Source organism: Epinephelus moara, chromosome 5 (assembly GCF_006386435.1).
Source record: "Epinephelus moara isolate mb chromosome 5, YSFRI_EMoa_1.0, whole genome shotgun sequence".
Taxonomy (NCBI): Eukaryota; Metazoa; Chordata; class Actinopteri; order Perciformes; family Serranidae; genus Epinephelus; species Epinephelus moara.
Genome location: NC_065510.1, coordinates 35982242 through 35993798, shown reverse-complemented (window position 1 = coordinate 35993798; position 11557 = coordinate 35982242). Strand labels below are relative to the sequence as shown.

The 11557-nt window shown below is 41.3% G+C and overlaps 1 non-coding gene across 1 annotated transcript; it reads right to left on the bottom strand.

The window, feature by feature from the left end:
- Positions 1–921: 921 nt before the first annotated feature.
- On the bottom strand, positions 922–993 carry trnae-uuc (transfer RNA glutamic acid (anticodon UUC)). Its single transcript has one exon. It is a non-coding gene; the product is annotated as a tRNA-Glu (tRNA).
- Between the last annotated feature and the right edge of the window lie 10564 nt (positions 994–11557).

The following is an 11557-nucleotide window of genomic DNA, read 5'->3' as shown; positions in this document are numbered from 1 at the left end:
TTTGATTTCCTTTTGCGCTTTCTTGGCAACGAGGATTCCGTCTCCTGTGATGCTGCATGTGCATGATCCTGCATTATGCTCAAAGAGTGGGACTTTCTTATGCTGCAGTAGTAGTAGTGAAGCGCCTCTTGCTCCTCTCCTTCGGCTTCTCAGTCACACAGCGCTGGCCTGGCTCTCAACCAAAACGAGGTTGAGGGGCTGTATGTCCCTTGCTGGTGGATGTATTTTCAAGATGGCGAAACATGATGGAACCCCCCAAACGACTCACCCGCCAATGTACAAACAAATCCGAACGTCTCCTTTTACGAGTCAGATTATTGGTGGATTATTGGTGGAGGTAATAATACACCAATGATGACACATTTATGAATACAGACATCGATTTTTGCCAATCAACAACTGAAAATGCTACACAATGTCCCTTTAAGGTCTAAGATGCTCTGTGAATAACTTTTATCTTTACAAGGACAGGGCTGTGTGGCACTAAAGGAAAAATCAGAGTATCATTGAAGTTATTAGGATTATTTTTTCTCTAACATATTTGTACATATTTTGTGACAATCCATCAAGAAAATGTAAAGATATTTTTTTATATACTTTATTAATCCCCCTGAGTCTTTTGTCATTAACACACACAGACACAGACACAGACACAGACACACACACACACACACATGCACAAACAGGACCTATACATGTACAAAGTGGAGAGATGTCACAGTGAGGGGGCTGCCGTGGTCAGGCGCCCGAGCAGTTGGGGGTTCGGTGCCTTGCTCGAGGGCACCTTGGCAGTGCCCAGGAGGTGAACTGGCACCTCTCCAGCCACCAGTCCACGCTCCATATTTGGGACTTGAACAGGCTACCCTCCGGTTTCCAACCCAAGTCCCTATGGACTGAGCTACTGTCGCCCGAAAACAGTACGTCCCATACCGGGAGTCAAACCCGGGCCGCCTGGGTGAAAACCAGGAATCCTAACCGCTAGACCATATGGGACATATTTTGCTGCCATATTTTCCTGGATAATGAAAATGGCACCTGCTGAAGGAAGAGTCAAGAGATTGCAAAGCCAGTAGCATTTGTCCTGTGGGGACCCTGAATATCTGTACATACTTTTACAACAATCCATCAAATATTTATACAGCCATTTTGGTTTGGATCATAGTGTTGGGGTGACCGACCAACATTGCCATCACTCAAGCTGCGCCGCTAGCATGGCTACACATTCTGTACAAAAAATATTTATATTTAGGATGTTGGCTCTGAGCTAAAAAAATAAAAAAATAAAACTCCCCTCTTACTCCAAAATTATTATTTTCTTAACGTCTTTCTTCTTCTATGATGTAAATGTCTTGATTTTTCTTCTAGGGCTTATCAGTGAATAAACACTTAAACTTTACTAATCATTTCACCTGCTCTTGGGCTATTTTTCACATTGCTTTCAAATGGTGGAAAATTGCTACCCGGCAAACCAAGACTGCAGAAACACACATTGCCCACGCAGTAAAACTGGAAAAGAGTGGTAATACATAACATTAGTACATAACATTAGAAATACCAGTTTTTTCTTCATGAAATAGACTGGCAAAGTAATTCCAACTGAAAGCCACTGCCCATACTATTGATTAAATCCACTTCAACTCTAAGTGAAAAGGCATATGGGAATGAGAGGAACTGGGAAAATACGAGTAAAGAGTACATACAGACCCCTAAAGCACTGTGTATGTATGTCTTGACAACCATATGGGAGATAATGAATGTGAAGAATTACTGAGCGTATCAGTGATAGATGAAAATAAGTAGGCTTTTTTTTTGTATTTTCATGTATAGATTGGCTTCTTCTCTGGTGCACTGAATACATTAAGTGTTTCATATTGCTAGATGGGCAAAAAACAAATATGCAGCAACATAAAACCATTGTGTTAATTATGTGTAATCTTTTGAATGTCACTGTTGCTGTGCAGCTTATGAGTAAATCTACCTCTGCAGCAAAAATAGGCCACTTGGGAAAAGCATAAATATTTGAAATTCAATCCGTCCTGGTATTTAAATTAGAATTTAACTGCCCAGGCACAAGAGTAGTTCAACCTTTATTTCCTAGATTAGAAAGGTTTCAACATAAAGAGTTCACTCAGAGTGTATTCCACTGCAGGGCACCCAGGTGCTCCGTTCTACTTCCTGCGGAGCCATAATTACAAACACAGAGGCAATTGAATTCATGCAGGGAAGTGCGTGTGTGTGTGTGTGTGTGTGTGTGTGCTTCATATCATATTTTTGCTTCATATTTGTGTTTGCTCATTGTTTCATGTTTCATTTAATTGAATGCATGCACCAGTGTTTCTGCAGATATGGTGAGTGAGTGAGTGAGTGAGTGAGTGAGTGAGTGAGTGAGTGAGTGAGGCCAGCAGGAAGGCTTAAAAGTGTGATGGCAATGGTGTGAGTGTGATTTGATTCACATTAGAATTGAAGTTCATATAAGATTCTGTAAAAATTGATTCTTATACTCCAACAATATTTTCCTCATTACATTTACAGTGATGCCAGGGTGCTTTGGGTGCACAAGAAAATCAAGTGTATCTGCTGTCTATGATGGTATACAGGAGGAAAAATCAATTCAATCAGCTGTATCTTAGATGAAGGCAAGAGTTTGGACTCATTTTGGATTTAATTATCTCCCAAGAAATCTGAAGCTTGGCAAGATTTTTAAAATATGCAGATTTTAGCAGGCGCTATTGTCAGGTTTTTAGTTCATTGTGCACTACAGCAGGAAGGATTTTCTCTTGTTTTTTATTAAATGTAACTGGCAGTTAAACCATCTTCATCAAAGTTACTGTCTTAACAAGGTATTTATAAATATGTTTACTGTTTAGGTTTAAGATAAGATAATAATGATAATAATACATTTTATTTATAGGTGCCTTTCTCAACACTCAAGGTCAGTTTACAGGCAAAGATAGAGAAAATAACAAAAAGTCAATGAGGTCAGGAATAAAGTAAGATACAATTACAAATAAATAACAACAGCAAAACAAGTTTACAGTGAATACAATTCTGTGTAAATTATGGATGTGTGTGGCTAGGTGAATGGGAGTCAAACTGAATAGGTTATTTGAAAGAGGAGAGTTTTGAGATCATAGTTTGGGTCAAATAGGCAACTTTACTAAGGCTAGAGGCCTTCATCATCATGGTGATAATTAACAATAGGTTAAAGGAGCTGTATGCGACATTCAAAGCATACCTATGATTCAGAGTCAGGGGTTAAATCTCTGTACATGGTTCTCAACGTGAAGGTAGCTGAGTGGACAACTAGCAGCTAACAGTGCTCCATAAACAGCACTAACAATGGCAGCAGTGTTGACAGAGCTATCAGTAGTACTGGTAGCTGCGCTGTCTGAAAGGCCATAAATACTTGCCCCCAGGAGGTAAACGTAATTCGACAGGGGAACAGACATCAATACAACACTAGTCCATACCCATTGAGTGCACAGTTGCCCACGCACAGTTTCACATGGTGTGTGTTTGGGATACAGGTCATAGGAAATTGTAGATTAAATAGTCAACTGAACCCGTTAAGAAGAGCAAGTTAGTGGACTAAAACTGTACATTAGTAGTTGAGGTAGCACGTTGAAAGGCAGATAGTTAAAGTGTTTAATAAAACATTCAGCCACAGGGGGAGCCACAGCGATCAGTCGCATTTTTGCCATTTTTTTCTGTTGTTATAGAAAGTATATATATAGTATATTATATAGTTGCCAATTAGAGTTAAATNCTCAAACTTCCTAGGAAGAGATCCATTTGAAGTGTTTTTCAAAAAATTCAAAATGGCGGAAAATCTATATAAGCGGAAGTTATGGGTTCGTTTTTCACAAAATTCAAAATGTAAATTTGTTCCTCATGAGGAGAGGCATCTCTATGCAATGTTTACGGGGCATGAGATATGCCCATTCAAAGTTTGCAATTTCAATCAGTTGCTATAGGCCCCCCTTTGGCCAATTGATGTAATATTGCTTCATTTGCATCCTCCCATGACCCTCTACCACTGTGCCAAATTTCACATGGACTGACCAAGTCAGTGAGGAGAAAAACGTGGAACAGACACACACACACACACACCCACAGAGTTTTCTTCATTATATAGTAAGATTGCTGTTCAGTACATAGGGTGCAGTAAATTCTCGGATGTTGTAAAACAAGCATCGTTGCGAGAGCAAATGATGCCCACCTTTAAGTCCAGTGTGGGGCCCAAAAAGACTTTTTCCCATAGACTGACATTGTGAACGAGATGTCTGTAAATCAGGGGATAATGTTTTGGCGTGCCACAACCCTGATGACTCTATACTACCAATAAAGGCACAAATGCACAAAATAATCTTAAAAAAAAACTTGTTCAGGATCAGGATTTGATCCATTTTGAAAGTCTAGATGACGCACACAATTGGGATGCCCAGTAGCACAGTGGGTAGAGCAGGCGCCCCACGTGCAAAGGCAACGTCAGGCCCACAACAGCCGCAGACTTGACCCCAGCCCATGGCCCTTTACTGCATGTCTCTTTCCCCCCTTCACACTTGAAACTATCCTCTCCTTAAAGGCAAAAGGCCCCCCCAAAAAAGTCTTTAGAAAAAGTCAAAGCACAATTAAATCAATTTATCCCCATTCAAGTTAGCAGAGGGCAAAACATGATGCCAGCCACTTGGCCAGCAGAAGTCGCTAGTGACTTGCTCTATGGGCCCCATGATGCAAAAGACCTTGGTAATTTCATACCTAGGAAGGCAAACTTTTTTGGCTTCATAGGACACTGAGCAACTTTCATAGGTATGAACGATGCCCTGCCTCTGACACTGTGTCCCTCTCTTTACACATCGATGGTTCGCGCTCTTTTAGCTGGCCAGCCCTGGACTGAACACTGCGCCACTTGAAGAGAGAGTGCAGATGTTCTCCCACGATCATTGTCTGTTCCTCCAAATCAATGCATCTGAGAAAGGTGCGCTTGCCTTGACAATTCAGCAGTGTGTGCGCAGGAACATGGACAGAGGGAGAGAGATGGCGATGGAGGCAGTGTGAGAGAAAGAGAAGAGGTCAGTCCTATTCATAGAAACCAGACCTGTGGTGATGTGCCAGAGCAGTCAAGTGGTTAAATCCTCTTCCTTGTCCACACATAGAACTCTACTGGCTAAACACTGAGTGTCCTCCCTGATTATCTTCCTTGTCCTTTCCAGCCATCAGAATAACTAACACCTGCTGTACTACAGGTAAGGACACTGCTTACCAAAACAAAAACCAGGCCATTAAAATGTGTCCCCTTGGAGAAAACTCAGTGTGGGTGCATTATATTAACATGGTGTCCCTTATTAGCAGTGTGACGCTGCCGCTGAAGCAGTGTTACACAAGCTGGGCTATTGCTTGGAATTTAAAGTTAGGTCTTAAGCCTCAGCATGACACAACAAATATGTGTCGTTACCACTGCGGCTCGCTGCTTTGAACCTTATCAAAAAGCCCTCTGTGCATCAGAGTGCATTTTGAAATGACCAGAAATGACTACAAACTGTTCAGTACGCAATCACAAGAGATATTTCTGAAACAGAGACATTTTGGTAGTAGAGTTGCTCTCTTTCTCCCTCTGTCTCACTCTTTTTAGAGTCCTTGAGACAGTTTAAAGGAGAGTGTGTTATCTCCTGCAGAGCGAGAGGGGGAGATGCTTCTCACTACACCCGTTCTCACATACCTGCCCTGTTTGCAGATAGATAGAGGTGTCTCTGTGTGTGTATCAGTGTGTGTGTGTGTGTGTGTGTGTGTGTGTGTGCAATGTGCTCAGGCATGTCTATCTGACTTTCAGCGTATTTAAAGATTGAAAATGAGTCGTTGCTTTGAGGAATGTCTCCAAGGGTGAATGTGCAAGTGGGCAGGCGCACACACAAGATAATTCAGTCTTCTACAGCAGGAAAAGTGTCATAACAAATTAAATTCACCAGAGGCAGAAACTCCTGGGCTCAATTTCAACTCAATCCTAAATCCATGAAGGAATATGTAAATATATGCGCCACACACAGAAATATTACAATGCTACACTGCTCCATCTAGTTGCAAATATACTCGCATCCAGCATCAAAGTGCTTTTAATGCAGCAACCCAATTAGTGTGTGATACCAATAATCGGAAAGCACTGCAGTCATGTTAAGTTTACCATACCACACACAAGATTGTACTTACAAATTCACAGCGGCCCTTTTATGCCCTTTTGTACTTGTTAGCTGTACAACTGCTGCACTTTGAACATTGTTACTCAAGCAGATGGAGACAAATCTTGGAGATGCCAACCCAGCTGCCAGAGAAAATGTTGGCATTGAAAGTTTCTGAAAAACATGGATATAGTACGTTTGCACATTATTATGATATGTTGAAATGTTATGTTTCAACAATGCTGTGGTCAATGTGCGATTAGCTTTAGGCACAAAAAACACTGCTTATGGTTAGTAAAAGCTCATTTCTGTGGCTTACAATACCCGGTTTGGAGGGCACAATCCCTTCATGAAAAGCAGTGTTGTCACCACTTTGCATGCCTCTATGTTGGCAGGAAAAACAATGATGTCCCTGCAAAAGACAAGTGCTTTTCATGCCACTATCCCATCAGGAAAAGCAGCGATGTCTCTGTAAAAAACATTTTTTGCAGGATGGGCAGCAATGATGCTCTCAAAAACAAAGGCTTTTCATGCTGCTATTCCAGCAGCATTGGCACTGATTTATATTTCTGCCGGTGGGTGCTCAAAACAGAGCTATATAACTGCACTAACATAATTAAACTTAACTACATGGCTGCAAACGGACAATAACAACCCTTTCTAGCAAAATATAACTGCAGCAGTTTTATTTTGGAAGAAGGTTGTTCAAAAAAAGCAAAACGAGTTAAGTGGCAGCTATTAAATTTTCTCTCAGGAGAAGTTGAAGTGGCTAATAAACATCAGCAGGAAAAGCAGAGCAGGACTGGAAAGGTCAGGAGGCCACATAAGGTGGCTCTGTACACACAACAAACAGCTCTGTCCTTGGTCCTGAAATTTTAGCGACGGTCTCCATACACTGCAGTCAGACCTCTCCTGGCCTGGAGCAAACAAAATATTTATCAATCAATTTATCACTAACAATACACACCATGAAATACACTGAAAAGTAATTATCTGTGCTACTGATTTTTTTTTAGTAAAAAGGCTCACATGAACATAAATCACAGGCCACGTGCACAAACCAACACAGACACCCCCGTGGCTGTGGGACACCGCTGCTCTAATACGCTCATACAGAACGCAAGATGACAGTGTGGGCTACAAGAAGCCTGCTTATTAATAATCCAAACAAGTTATGACAGGCTACCTCAAGTCGTCACACATGCACAGAAACCATTCAAGCACACAAAGTAAAATACAATCAATTACCCATCAACACATAGCCTCACACAGCTACTGAATAAATTGGATTTGCTTTTCACTCACCATTGACGGAACTTATTTAAGAGGAAAGTGTCGCTCCTTGCAGCTGTGCGCTTTGACCTTTACCAAGTAGCCGTGCTCTTTTTTCTCTCAAAGGTGCTTTGGTGCCATAGTGTGATTGGCTAGTAAAAGGGGATTTATGGTTGTGCGCAGACCCTGTGCACGTAGCCTACGCACGCCGCCTATGCAGTTGTGAGCATTTTTACTTATGCGGTGGTGTGTCTGTGTCACTTCGCAGTTACACCTCCAAAACACTAGTCGGCGGCAGAGGTTTCTGTGTAGTGCTGTAAAGTTTAGTTGATTCAAAACACACATTAAATATGGCTTAATAGAGACAATTTCAAACAGAAGTACACAAATCAGCTTCCCTACAACTCGCAGCATTCACAAACACTAGTGTTAATCCAGACACATTTTCGCCACAAATACAACATGCTAACATTATTAGCACAAGCCTATGGCATTTTACATTGTATAGATTAGCCTAGCAACTAGGGATCTTTTCCTCTTCTCTTCCTCTTCTCCCAAAACCAGGGACAACGGCAACATTTAACAAAGGTAACGGCACACAATTCAGCTCCATTACAACTCACAAAGTTCACCGAAAAACAACTGTCCTGTACTAAACACGTTTTTTAAACAACTACAACATGCTAATGTTATCAGCACAAGGCTAGGGCATTTTACATTGTATCGATTTGCCTAGCGGCCGGCAATCTTTCCTTTTTCTCATATAAAGCCAGGGACAACAGCAACGTTAAGTTCACTGACAACACAACTGTCCTGTACTTAACACGTTTTTAAAACAAATACAAAATGCTAACGTTATTAGCACAAGCCTATGGCATTTTATATTGTATAAATTAGCCTAGCGATGAGCGGAGATTTCCTCTTCTCATGTGAAACCTGGATAAATCCCTGAAGGATAAATCACACACAAGACTTAAAATGCTACTTTAGTGGAGGCTTTACTGTCTTCACAATTTATTGTTTCTTATCTGTGAACTCAAAGTAAATACAAGCTCCGTTTCCACTGAGGGAAATGGTGTCAGTATACAGCGACAGACAGGAGGTCTGCGTCACTGCGACGCGTCCAGTAGCGTTAGGCTACAGCATCGGTTATGGCGTAGGCTCTGTGTTGACATGGAGCCTATGCCATAGCTATGGCGTCGATTCAACGCAGAACCATAAAATGCGTGTAAGTAGGTTGGGACAAGTGGAATAAAGGCTTCAGCTTTTCTGACATTGATTTTAGACTGTGTGTGTACTCGGCCTTCTCTGTGGGTGGTTGGGCTCTGAGGCACCTACAGAATCGTGGCTGCTATGCCTCGCAGGAAAAGTAGGGATGTTACGGTAAAAAACATTTTGTTTATTGGTCTCAAACAGTGGTCTGCAGCTTGGCAGGCTTCTCACCTAGGTGTCACACCATCCGCCATCCCCTCCACCTCCTGATGACTAAGTCAACCTATAAATTATGTCGCTTTAGAAACACTAATATGATATGCATGAAGCGTACAAACATATTCGTGGTATGCAGAAACTACCACATGCTGTTTTGTTGTCAGCTGGATGTCTAAACATATATATGTCTTATGAAATGAATTAGGTTTTCATGAATAAAAAGCAAATGGATTCAAAAGTAAGCTTGTTAATTTGGCTGTATTGCTGCATGTTGATATGCCACCTTTGGATAAGTAAATCAGGGAGCTGTCAGTTTTCCCTCCAGGTTAAAAGACACAAGATGAGATGCCATCTCCTTATTATGTAGTAGCTGTGCATTGTTGGGTTTTGAATGCATTAAGCACAATTCCAATGAAGTCTTAAATCATTGCCGTATCATGTTTTCTTAATGACATGAAAAGCTGTCCCCGCTCCCATCTCCATTAATGGAGCGGGCGTGCTCAGATAAAACGTGACGGCGTTCACAATGCAGGAGTGATAAATCTCCGTGAAGGTGGGGAGTCACACCGATGCCACAAACCCAATACAACTGATTAAGCTCACGCTCAATCAGGCACATGTAGACAGGCACACGTGCGCACACACAAATGTGTAGAGCACATGTACAAGAAACACACGCATAAGTAAATGAAACTATAAACACACACAGATCAACAGGCATAAATCCTTACTAATTTCCATTTGTGCTTGTGTTGTGTTCACTGCCCCTGCCCACATTTTCAATCTACTAGCTGCGTGCTGTAAATTGTCAGTTAATCATTCATTGTTAATTGGTAATTAAGCACTAAGATAACACTTGCTGTTTAAAATGTGATTGATATAATTGATGGCATGAATCAAAACCGTGTGTGTGTGTGTGTGTGTGTAAGTGTCAGTGTAGAATTATAACCTGTTCAGCCATCACCGAATGACAGAAGAGCTCAGTGTCTTTGCTCTAATGTTTGTCATGGAGATGAAGAAACAAAGGAAGAAAGAAAAATTAAAGGGGATATTAATGTTTAACACAATGAGAAAATAGTGACAGATTCTGAGACTGATTGGAGGAGTAAATTCAAATTAAAGAGAGGGGGAGGGAGGTAGAGGAGAAACAAGGAGATGGGTGGTTTGAGGACAAAAAGAAGAAGAAGCGGTGATAACAGAGAGGAAAGATAGAAGGACAAGCGGGGGGGTGGGGGGGGGGGGCGCGGAGAGAAGAAATGAGGGGAGTTCAGCTAAAAGATAAAAAGTGCTGCAACACTTAAAGAGGCAGCCACTGAGCTCAATCATATTTTAACCATTTTCAGCAGCTGGCGGAAGAAGTGGGTAATTAGCATGAGCGGTGATAGCCACCGTGACTGAGAAGATGACAAAAATAAACAACAGAAGCAGAAATTATAAAAGGCAGACTTAGTGTACTGGCTACATTGTGTGATTGACAAGTGCCTGAGACCTGCAGTGCAGCAGAGCACAGGAGCAACACCTATACCAAGCCAGCAGACAGTCTTCAGCTAGTAGACAGTAGTTAATGGTGGCTCTAAGTAATTTCCCTCAAAGGGAGGGAGGCAAGCAGTGGCAGCAATAATAAATAATCCCAAGCTTTGTTAAGTCAAGCAAGGCTGGGTAATTGGTGTGATGTTAATATTTGATAAGCCAGTAAAGGCATCTGAAGTGACCAATGATAGCCACAAGTGCCACTGAAACAGATGGGTCAAATGCGTTCTAGAGGGTATGAAAATGAGGAAAATGTCTCTTAGAAAATGAGAAAGAATTAGGGATAAAATGCAAATGAGGACGTTGTTTCGCTGTTCTTCTTTCAGTGGGATGCACAACAATGGATTTGTACGGATACAAAAGATTAAACCGTTTTTCTCCTTTTAAATACTCAAGGTATTTTCTTCTGTGAAAACTGGCAAGAAGTTAAAACAGTGAGCTTTACAGGAAACTGTTTAATTATTCTAACTTCGGTTGAAAAGTCAAAGTCAAAGCAGTTATAGCAGAAGTACAGGAATAGTAACTTGTTCTTACCAAACTAACCCAAGGCAACTTTTAATGATTTATACATTTAAAGCGAACCTATTATGCTTATCTGTATTTTTGTTTTACAATGGAGAATATTATATTAAATGTGGCTTAAATTTCAAATAATGAGGTAAATGTATGAAGAATGAATAAAATTACATAGCCTAAACTGCTAAATGAAGCTGCTAATGTCTGGGAAACATGTAAAATTGGTTGCCAATTTTCTAAATTTCTCGTGGTTTTCAGCAAAGGTTCTTGCTGGAACAGGACGGGCTGTGTTTGGATGCTTTTATTGGGTATTTTTCAGGGTAGAAAGAGCGGCTGTTCTCCAATATAGTTGTTCCCTGGCTGCACACTGCTAATGTAGTTTAACGATGGTCGTTCCAGCTTGACGTAGATGGCTTCTTTTACTCCTCTTTCAAACCATCTTTCCTCCCTGGCCAAGATGTGCACATTGCTGTCCTCAAAGGAGTGTCCCTCCTCCTGTAGATGTAAGGGGACAGCCGAGTCTTGACCCGAGGAGCTGGCTCTCCTGTGCTGTGCCATGCGCTTGTTGCTTGTCAGGGTAACATGTAATTTTCGTTGCTAATGTTGTTGATTTCTTCCAAGTTTCAGATCTTATT